Raw genomic sequence first — 12301 nt, forward strand, 5'->3', positions numbered from 1 at the left:
CCTTAAACACTGCTATTTTGTAAAATTACTTTGCTTCTTTTGCCACATTTATGAAAATGAATACAATATGATTGGCCAGGTAAATCCATACCTAGAGAGAAAATTAAATGAGCTGATGAATGTGAAAGTGATGGAAAGGTGTGATCGCTCAAGACAATAGAGTGGCTTTGATTGAAAGAAAACTCTGTGCTATTGTGATTGGCAAGCACGGGAGACAGACTGGAAGTCAAGCATACATGAATGAGATGCAGGTGTTTCCCATCTTAGCTTCACTATTTTCATTGAGAAGTTAAAAATGAGGAAGATAATAGAAAGCATGAATCAGGTCGGGTCATGAAAGGAATCATGTAGAATGTAGAATGGGTGAACTTTTGAAAAAAATAAATGTCTTTGAGATAGAATGACTTTGCCCACAACGTGAGTGGCATTTTGCTGTACACATCAGTTAAAACTTCAAGTGCAAAAATTTAATTTTATTTTTCAAGTTGTGTTATAAGGAGCAATACATGTTAGAAATTAATCTGAACTCCTTAGAACAGTTTGTGAAATTAGAAATTTATAAAGCACATACCACACTCGTGTATCTGTTGTAGCTAAAGACCATATGCTTCCTGGCTACCAAGAGGCTGCTCCTTTCATGACTCTGCACTGACTGCTGTCATAGGTCTTGATGATTGTATATTTGCTACCATTCTCCAACCTCATACTACTTCGAGATGTTTGTTACAAGTAAAACTTCCTTGAAGAGTTAGTCCAATAGTACATACATATATAGACTTTAAAATTGTCTAGGAATTAAAAGGAATTGTATGCTTGCATAAAACCATACTAGTACCCTAGAGACCAATTTGGGTTGATGTTGTCTCTATCTAGTATCTTTCCAATGCCAAAACACAAAGCTACCTTTTCAAGGTCATATCCTGTGGAAAACATACATAGAAAGATGTACTTTGTTTAATTCCTAAAAATACTTGTGACCCCATTGATCAGACCCTGTAAGCTACAAGTCCCACTCTTCCCCCAAACCCTCCTATCACCTACAACCTCAGAGAAATTCTGAAGCATGGGCTGCGACTGCACAGAGAGGACCCAGAGGTGAGTGAGCACCCACCCATCTGGCCACCCCACTCTAAGTCCTCAGTACTGGGGCAAAACCCTGGACCCCTCCCCCCACCTGCCTCAGCTTCTCTAGTCATGCAGCAGGCAAATTTCCTCAAGTAGGCTGCTTCAACAACCCCACTGCATTAATAGGACCCTGTAAGCTACAAGTCCCATTTTGCCCCCAAACCCTCTTATCACCTGGGACCTCAGAGGAACCCTGAAATATAGTCTATGGTTGCACAGAGCAGACCAAGAAAGCAAATCAAGAGAGTGGACCAACAGAGCAGGCCAACAGAGACCTCAGCGACTCCCTGAGGCACAGACAACAACCACACAGAGCAGATCAAGAACATCTCCCAAAGACACAGACAGCAACTGCAAAGATTGGACCAAGAGACAAAGACACTGCTGACACCCATTGGAGGGAGAGATGGGTAGGTGCCAATGAGAGAATTCATTCAACAACCTAAAAAGCAACGTTTACACCAGAACCCAGTGGTCATACAACAGGAAGACTTGAACATCCTAACCCAAGAAGAAGTAGAAGAAAACAACTACTGAGGACCTAAAGAGTGGGGTGTCCATTTGAGTGGGTGATCACTCACCTCTTGGTTCTCTCTGTGCAGTCTCAGCCTGTGCTTCAAAGTTTAAATGTAACTTTACGAGAATGATGGAGACCTTTAATGAGTAAATGAAAAATTCCCTTAAAGAAATGGAGGAAAAGACAAACAAAAAAATGGAGAAAATAATAAATCTCATAAAGAAACCCAGGAAAATCAAGAAAAAAAAAAACAATCAAACAGGTGAAGCAAACAGTTCAAACAGTCCAAGACTTGAAAACTGAGACAGAGATGATAAAGAAAACACAAAGTGAGGGAATTCTGGAAATGGAAAACCTGAGTAAATGAACAGGAACTACAGATGCAAGCAAAATCAACAGAATATAAGAGATGGAAGAGAGAATATCAGATCCTGGACAGGTGTGGTGTAGACACTAAGAGACCACAGATGCAAGCCCAGACTACTATACCCAGCAAAGTTTTCAGTCACCATTAATGGAGAAAACGTGATATTCCATGACAAAACCAGACTTAAACAATACCTATCCACAAATCTAGACCTATAGAAAGTATTAGAAAAAAACCTCCAACCCAAAAAAGCTAACTATATCCATAAAACCACAGGCAATGGATCACCTCCCACCAGCAAAACCCAAAGAAGTGAAACACACAAACACTACTACCAAAAACAACAGAAATTAACAATCACTGGCTATTAATATCTCTTAATATCAATAGACTCGATTCCAATATAAAAAGCTACAAGATAAGAGAATGGATACGAAAGCAGAATCCATTCTTCTGTTATAAGACAAGAAACACACCTCAACCTCAAAGACAGGCATTACTCAGAGTAAAGGGTTAGGAAAGGATTTCCAATCAAATGGATCTAAGAAGCAAGTGGGTATAGTTATCCTATTTTCTAACAAAATAGACTTCAAACTAAAATCAATCAGAAGAGCTGAAAAAGGACACTTTATACTCATCAAAGGAAAAATCCATCAAGATAAAGTTTTAATCCTGAACATCTATGCCCCAAATACAAGAGCACCCACATATGAAAAAGAAACATTGCTAAAGCTTAAATTGTGTGTCAAATCCCACACAAAAATAGTAAGAGACTTCAACACCCCACTCTCCACAATGATCATGTCAATTAGACAGAAACTTAACAGAAAAATAAGAGAACTAATAGATGTCATGACTCAAATTAACCTAATAGACACCTACAGAACATTTTACCTAAACACAAAAAAATATACCTTCTTCTCAGCACCTCATTGAACCGTCTCTAAAATTAACCACATACTAGGAAATAAAGTAAACCTCAACAGATACAAAAATGTTGGAGTAACCCCCTGTATTTTATTGGATCACCATGGTTTAAAGTTAGAATCCAACCACACTAATTGCAGAAAGCCTACAAACGCATGGAAATTGAATAGTGCTTGAATGAATCATCACTGGATCAAGGAAGGATTAAAAAAAAGAAGTTAAAGACTTCATAGAATTCACCAAAAATGAAGGCACAACACACCCAAACCTATGGGACACAATGAAAGCAGTATTAAGAGGAAAGTTCATGGCACTAAATGCCTACACAAAGAAAATGAAGCAATCTTACACTAGCAACTTAACAGCACACCTGAAAGCTCTGGAACAAAAAGAAGCAGACTCACCCAGGAGAAGTAGATGACAGGAAATAATCAAATTGAGGGCTGAAATCAAGAAAGTCGAAACAAAGAAAGCAATACAAAGAATCAGTGAAACAAAGATCTGGTTCTTTAAGAAAAATCAAAAAGATAGACAAACCCTTACCCAAACTAATCAAAAGGCAGAGAGACAGAGAGAGAACATCCAAATTAGCAAAATTGGAAAAGTAAAGGGAAACATAATAACAGACACTGAGAAAATCCAGAGAATCATTAGGTCATAATACAAAAACCTGTGCAAAATTCTACGAGAACTTCAAAGGAGCTAATACCTATATTCCTCAAGATATTTCATGTAGTAGAAATAGACAGAACATTGCCAAACTCTTCTTTTGAGGCTACATTTACTCTGATACTGAACCCACACAAAGACTCAACCAGGAAAGAGAATTACAGACCAATCTCCCTCATGAACACTGATGCAAATATACTCAATAAAATACTGACAAACCAAAACCAAGAACACATCTAAAAAGTCAGCCACCATGATCATGTTGGCTTCATCCAAAAGATGAGGGAATGATTCAACATACGAAAAATCTATCAATGTATTCTACTATGTAAATAAACTGAAAGAAAAAGATCATATGTTGATCTCATTAGATGTTGAAAAAGTATTCAACAAAATCCAATACCCTTTCATGATAAAGGTCTTGGAGAGATCAAGAATACAAGGAACATACCTAAACATAATACAAGCAACATACAGCAAGTTGACAGTCAATATCACATTAAATGGAGAGAAACTCAAAGTGATTCCACCAAAATCAGGAACAAGACAAGGTTGTCTACTCTTTCCATATCTATCCATGATAGTTCCTGAAGTTCTACATGGAGCAATAAAACAACAAGGGGATAGTGAAGTCAGATGTTCACTATTTGCAGATGATAAGATAGTATACATAAGTGACCCCAAAAACTCTACCAGGGGACTCCTTCAGTAATGTGGTAGGATACAAGATCAACTCAAATAATTCAGTAACCCTTCTATATACAAATGATAAAGATCAAAGAGAAATCAGAGAAACATCACCCTTCACAATAGCCACAAATACCATAAAATATCTTGGCGTAACACTGACCAAAGAAGTGAAAGACCTGTTTGACAAGATCTTTAAGTCTTTGAAGAAAGAAATTGAAGAAGACACAAGAAAATGGAAAGATCTTCCATGCTCTTTGATAGGTAGATTCAATATAGTAAAAATGGCAATCCTACCAAAAGCAATTTACAGATTCAATGCAATCCCATGAAAATCACAACACAATTCTTCACAGACCTTGAAAGAACAGTAATCACCTTCATATGGAAAAATTAAAAAGAAAAAAAAAACCAGGATAGCCGAACCAATCCTGTACAAAAAAAAGGAGCTTCCGTAGACGCCACTATCCCTGATATCAAGATCTAATATAGAGCTACAGTGCTGAAAACAGCTTGGTATTGGTATAAAAACAGACAGGTTGACCAATGGAATCAAATTGAAGACCTGGATATTAATATACACACCTATGAATATGTGATTTTTGACAAAGAGGCTAAAATTATACAATGGAAAAAAGAAAGCATCTTCAAAAAGTGTTGCCGGCACAACTGGATGTCAACATGTAGAAGAATGAAAATAGATCTGTACTTATTGCCATGCACAAAACTCAAGTCCAAACGAATTAAAGACCTCAATATAAGTCCGACTTCGCTGAACCTCATAAAAGAGAAAGTGGGAAGTAATTTTCAAGGCATGGGCACAGGAGACAACTTCCTAAATATAACTCGAGTAACAAACACTGAGAGCAACAATAAAAAAGTGGGACCTCCTGAAACTGAGAAGCTTCTGTAAAACAAATGATACAGTCAGTAAAACAAAGAAGCTACCTATTGAATGGAAAAAATTATTCACCAATCCTACATCAGACAGAGGACTGATCTCCAAAATGTATAAAGAACTCAAGAAATTAAATATCAAAATACTAAATAATTCAATTAAAATGGGGTACAGATCTAAACCGAGAATTCTCAACAGAAGAATTTCAAATGACTGAAAGACACTTAAGGAAATGCTTGACACCCTTAGCCATCAGAGGAATGCAAATCAAAATAACTCTGAGATTTCATCTTACACCTGTCAGAATGACTAAAATCAGAAACACCAATGATAGCTTATGCTAGAGAGGATGTAGGGTAAGGGTACACTCCTCCATTGCTAGTGGGAATGCAAACTTGTACAGTCACTCTGGAAATCAGTATGACAGTTTCTTAGAAAATTGGAAATCAACTTACCTCAGAACCCAGCAATAACACTCTTGGGCATATACCCTAAGGATGACCAATCATACTACATGAACCTTTGTTTAACTATGTTCATAGCAGCATTATTTACAATATCCAGAAACTGGAAACAACCTAGATGGCCCTCAACTGAAGAATGGATAGAGAAAATGTACATTCACACAATGGAGTAGTACTCTGTGGTTTAAAAAAAAAAAAAGCATCTTAAAATTTGCATGCGTATATGTGGAACTAGAAAAAAAACATCCTGAGTGAGTTAATGCAGACCCAGAAAGATGAGCATGGTATGGACTCACCCAAAAGTGGATACTAGCTGTAAAGCAAAGGATAAGGAGCCTATAGGCCATGACCCCAGAGAAACTAAGTAACAAAGAGAACTCTAAGAGGAACATATATAGATAACCCTAGGAAAAGGAAATAGACAAGATCTCCAGAGAAAATTGGCAGTGTGAGGGTGTGGGGAGAAGGGAGGGCAGTAGGGGAGAAGGAGGAGAGAAGGGGAGAGAGAAACAGAACCTGAGGAAACAGGATGGCCAAGATGGGGGAAGGCCAAAGAAAGACATCTTGATAGAGGGAGTCATGGGGCTAGCAAGAAACTTGGCACTAGAGAAATTCCCAGGAATCTTAGCAAGGATGACCCCAGCTAAGACCCTAAGCAATAATGGAGAGAGTGTTTGAACAGACCTTGCCCTGCATTGAGATTGATGACTATCTTAAGTGTCACCATAGAACCTTTATCCAGCAACTGATGGAAGCAGAGACAGAGAGCCACAGAAGAGTACTGGATTTTTTCAAAAGTCCAGGCAGAGAGTGGAAGGAATGAGAATATGAACAAAGAGGTCAAGACCATGATGGGGACACCCACTGAAGCAGCTTACCTGAGCGAATGGGAGTTCACCAAGTCTGGATGAATAGGTAAAAAACCAGCATAGCATCAAACCAGGCCCTCTGAATGTGGAGGACAGTTGCAGACCATTGGGTCACTGGCTGTAAGACCAGGATTTTTTCCTACTGCTTCTTTTGGCTTTTTGGAACCCATTCTCTTAGGAGGCATACCTTGTTCAGCTTAGATATAGTAGGAAGGCCCTTTGGTCCTTCCTCAAAGCAATGTGCCTTACACTCTGGCGAGTGGGTGAGGTGGGGGGAATGAGGAGAGAAAAGAAGGAGGGGAGAGAGTGGGAACTGGGATTGGTATGTAAAAGGAAAAAACAGATAGTTTGTTTAAATTTAAAAGTTAAAAAATGATAATATTCACAGCTAATATCATTTGATTTGCAATACAATCTAAAGTTAAATGTCCCATGTATAAAAATTAAAAAATATTGTGCAATCATTAAATATTTCTAATTTTAAAAATATTTTAATATACATAAATCAAATGCAAAGTAGTCCTAATTATGGTTGCTCTATAGCTTGGCCCAAGTTTTACAAGTATATGAATGAACTTCTTGAATACATTTTTAAAAAGATACTTATTTAAGTATTTACACAAATGAGTCAGATTACAAATGAGATTTTTTTTTTATTGATTTTATTGAGCTATACATTTTTCTCTGATCCCATTCCTTCATCTCCCCTCATCTTCTACCCTCTCCATAGTGCCCATGCTCCCAATTTGCTCAGTTTCAGGTCCCATTTATTATTTCTCTCAGTGCCTGTGCTACTGAGGTTATATTTAGGAAATGATCTCCTGTGCCAATGTGTTCAAGTGTTCAAGTGTACTTCCCACTTCCTCTTCTATGGGATTCAATGTGGTTAGTTTTATGTTGAGGACTTTCATCCTTTTAAACTTGAGCTTTGTGCATGGTGATAGATAACGGATCTATTTTCATTCTTCTACATGCTGATATCCAGCTATGTCAGTACCGTTTGAATATGCTTTCTTTTTCCATTTCATATTTTTAGCTTCTTTGTCAAAAGTCAGGTGATCGTAGGTGTGGGGATTAATATCTGGGTTGTCGGTTTGGGTCCATTGGTCCTCCTGTCTGTGTTTATGCCAATACTAAGCTGTTTTCAGTACTGTAGCTCTGTAGTAGAGTTTGAAGTCAGGGATTGTGATGCCTTCAGAAGTTCCTTTATTGTACAGGATTGTTTTTGTTATCCTTGCTTTTTTGTTTTTCTATATGAAGTTGAGTACTGTTCTGTTGAAGTCTGTGAAGAATTTTGCTAGAATTTTGCTGGGCATTGCTGTAGATTGCTTTTGGTAAGATTGCAATTTTTTTACTATGTTAATTCTACCTACCTAAGAGCATGGGAGATCTTTTCATTTTCTTGTGTCTTCTTCAATTTCTTTCTTCAAATATTTAAAGGTCTTCTCATTTAAGTCTTCCACTTGTTTGGTTAGAGTTACTCTGAGATATTTTATACTATTTGTGCCTATTGTGAAGGGTGATATATCCCTGATTTCTTTCTCAGTCCCTTTATCATCTGTGTAAAGGAGGGCTACCAATCTTTTTTGTTGTTGTTGTTAATCTTGTATCCAGTTACATTACTGAAAGTGTCTATGAATTGTAGAAACTACTTGGCAGAATTTTTGGGATTGCTTATGTAAACTATCATATCATTGGCAAGTAGTGAGAGTTTGACTTCTTTTCCAGTTTGTATCCCCTTGATCACCTTTTGTTGTCTTATTGTGCTAACTAGAACCTCAACTACTATATTGAATAGATATGGAGAAAGTGAACAACCTTGTCTTGCTCCTGAGTTCAGTGAGATTGCTGTTAGTTTCTCTCCATTTAGTTTGATGTTGGCTGTTGGCTTGCTGTATATTGCCTTTATTAAATTTAGGTATGTTCCTCATATCCCTACTCTCTCCAAGACCTTTATCAGGAAGAGATGTTGTATTTTGTCAAAGGCTTTTTCAGCATCTAATGAAATGATCAATCGGTTTTTATTTTTCAGTATGTTTATATGGTGGGTTACATTGACAGATTTTCATATGTTGAAACATCCCTGCATCTCTAGGATGAAGCCAACTTGATCACAGTGGATGATTTTCCTGATGGGTTTTTGGATTCAATTTGTCAGTATTTTATTGAGTCTTTTTCATCAATGCTCATAAGTGAGACTGGTGTGTATGTCTTTATGTGGTTTGATATCAGGATAATTGCAGCCTCATAAAAATGTTTGGCAATGTTCCTTCTGTCTCTATTGTGTGGATCAATTTGAGTAGTATTGGTATTATTTCTTTTTAAGAATCTTATAGAATTAAGAGCTGAAACCATCTGGTCATGGGTTGTTACTTTTTTTGGTTGAGAGAATTTTGATGACTGTTTCTATTTCTTCAGCAGTTATAGGTCTATTTAATTTGCTTATCTGGTCTTGATTTAATTTTGGTAAGTGATATTTACCCAGAATGTTGTCCATTTCCTTTAAGTTTTCCAGTTTTGTGGAGTACAGGTTTTCAAAATATGATCTGATGATTCTCTGTATTTTCTCTGTGTCTGCTGTGATGTCACCCTATTCATTTTTGATTTTGTTAATTTGGATATTTTCTCTCTGCCTTTTGATTAGTTTGGATAAAGTTTTTTCTATTTTGTTGATTTTCTCCAAGAACCAACTCGTTGTCCCATTGATTCTTTATATTGCTTTCTTTCTTTCCATTTTGTTGATTTCAGCTCTCAATTTAAATATTTTCTGTTGTCTAGTTCTCCTGAGTGAGTTTGCTTATTTTTGTTCTAGAGTTTTCAAATGTTCTGTTAATTAATTCACTTGTCTGGTATTTTTCCAGATTCTTTATGTATTCATTAGTGCTATGAACTTTCCTCTTAATACTGCTTTCATTATGGCCCATAAATTAGGGTATGTTGTGTGGTCGTTTTCATTGAATTTTAGGAAGTTTTTCATTTTTCCCTTTATTTCTTCCTTGACCCATTGATGATTTGGGTGAGCATTGTTTAATTTCCATGTGTTGTGGGCTTTCTGGAATTAGTGTTGCTGTTGAGTTCTTATTTTTAAGCCATGGTGATCCAATAAGAAACATGGGGTTACTCCATTTTTTTTTGTATCTGTTAAGGTTTGCTTTGTTACCTAGCATGTGGTCAATTTTTGAGAAGGTTCCATTAGGTGCTAGGAAGAAGTTACATTCTTTTATGTTTTGATGGAATGTTCTGTAGCTGTCTTTTCAGTCCACTTGAGTCATAACTTCTGTTACTTCCCATATTTCTCTATTAATTTTCTGTCTGACAGACCGAGCCAGTGGTGAGAGTGGGGTGTTGGAGTCACCCACTATTAGTGTGTGGGGTTTAATGTGTGATTTAAGCTTTAGAAGTGTTCCTTTTACATATGAGGGTGCCCTTGTATTTGAGACATAGATGTCTAGTATTGAGATTCCCTCTTGATGGATTTTTCCTGTGACTAATATGAAATGACCTTTTTTGTCTCTTTTGACTGATTTTAATTTGAAGCCTATTTTGTTAGATATTAGGATAGCTACACCAGCTTGTTTCTTATATCCATTTGATTGGAAAATTTTTTCCCAACCTTTTACTCTGAGACGATGTATGTCTTTGAGGTTGAGGTGTGTCTCTTGTTTGCAGCAAAAGGATGGATTCTGTTTTCATATCCAATCTATTAGCCTGTGTCTTTTTTATAGGTGAGTTGAGTTTATTTATATTAAGGGATATTAATGACCAGTGATTACTAGCTCCTGTTATGTTAGTTTTGACTGTTGGTGATGTTATTTTGTGTGTTTTCCCCTTCCTTAGAATTTGCTGTTGTGAGATCATCCATTGTCTTTTTTGCTGTTGTTCATATAGCCAACTTCCTTGAATTGGTGTTTTCCTTTTAGTACTTTATGTAGGGTTAGATTTGCAGCTAGGTATTAGTTAAATCTGGTTGGGTTAAATCTTGTTTTGTCTTTCTATGGTGATTGAAAGTTTTGCTGGGTATAGTAGTCTGGGCTGGCATCTTTGGTCTCTTAATATCTGCACAATGCTTGACCAGGACCAGGCTTTCATTGTTTCCCTTAAGAAGTCAGGTATAATTCTGATAGGTCTGCCTTTATATGTTACTTGGCCATTTTCCTTTGCAGTTCTTAATAGTCTTTCTTTATTCTGTATGTTTAGTGTTTTGATTATTATGTGGCAAGGGGACTTTTTTTAATTCAGTCTATTTGGTGTTCTGTAAGCTTCTTGTATTTTCATAGGCATATCTTTCTTTAGGTTGGGAAAGTTTTCTTCTATGATTTTGCTAAATAAATTGTTGCAAAAGGAGCGGTGGGCTGCATTCCCGCTGCCCACCCTGCTAGCTTTAGCCGAAATAATTAAACAGAAACTGCATTCATTTAAACACTGCCTGACTCATTAGTTTCAGCCTCTTATTGGCTAATTCTCACATCTTGCTTTAACCCATACTTAGTAATCTGTGTAGCACCGTGAGGTGGTGGCTTACCGGGTAAGATCCTAACCTGCGTCTGTCTCGGAGAGGAGAGCCATGGCTTCTGCCTCACTGCCTTCTTCCTCCCAGCATTCTGTTCTGTTTACTCCACCTACCTAAATTTCTGTCCTATCAAAGGGCCAAGGCAGTTTCTTTATTAACCAATGAAAGTAACACATAAACAGATGACCCTTCTCCATCAATAAATTTTCTGTGCTTTTGAATTGGACTTCTTCTTCTCCTATACCTATTATTCTTAGGTTTGGTCTTTTCATGGTGTCCCATATTTCCTGGATATTGTGTGCTAAGCTTTTGCTAGATTTAATGTTTTCTTTGACCAATGAGTCAATTTCCTCTTGTATCTTCAGTGCTTGTGATTCTTTATTCCATCTCTTGTATTCTGCTGTTTATGCTTGCATTTGTAGTTCCTGATAATCTTCTCATAATTTCCATTTCTATAATTCCCTTTGCTGTGTTTTCTTTATTGTCTCTATTTCAGTTTTCAAATCCTAAATCAATTCTTTCATATGTTTGATTGCTTTTTCTTGGTTTTCTTTAAGGGACTTATTGATTTCTTCCAATTTTTTGTTTGTCTTTTCCTTCATTTCTTTAAGGGAACTTTCTATTTCTTCTTTAAGGTCTCAAACATTCTCCTGAACTCATTTTTTAGGGTATTTTCTTCTGCTTCATCTATATTTGGTTGTCCATGTCTTGATGTTGTAGTGCACTAGTTTTTATTGCTGTCCTATTGCTCTTTGTGGGGTTGTATGTGTTCTTACCCTGTCTATCCATCTCTTTCTCTTTTTGGTGTAGTTGGGGCTATCTGTGTCTCTGGTGATCAATATTTCTGGTACCAGTGGATCCAAGGCTCAGCTGGTTGCTCCTGGTGGTGCAGTCAGGTCGACGGTTCCAGTCACCCCATTGATCACTCTGTGTTCCTGGAGATAGTTCAGTGCTCCCAGGGGTAGCTCTGCAGTACCTGGAGTCAGCTCCCATGGAGATTGCTTGCTTGGGGCTGTTGCTGCTGAGGTTGCTGCCTTGGGCCTGCTCTGTCAGAAGTCACTGCTTTTTACCTGCTCCAGCTGCCTAAGAGTTTGCTGATTCATACCGTGTCCAGCAGAGGTCTTTGATACAGGCCTACTCTCTCAGCATTGGCTCCCTTGCCCTTGCACGTGCTCCTGTGGAGGTTGTTGCCTTCAGCCTGCTCCAGAGTAATCACTGGCTCAAGCCTGCTCCTGTGGAGATTGCTGCCTCAAGCCTGCTATAGCTGA

Source organism: Myodes glareolus, chromosome 4, assembly GCF_982192425.1.
Source record: "Myodes glareolus chromosome 4, mMyoGla1.1, whole genome shotgun sequence".
NCBI classification, from domain to species: domain Eukaryota; kingdom Metazoa; phylum Chordata; class Mammalia; order Rodentia; family Cricetidae; genus Myodes; species Myodes glareolus.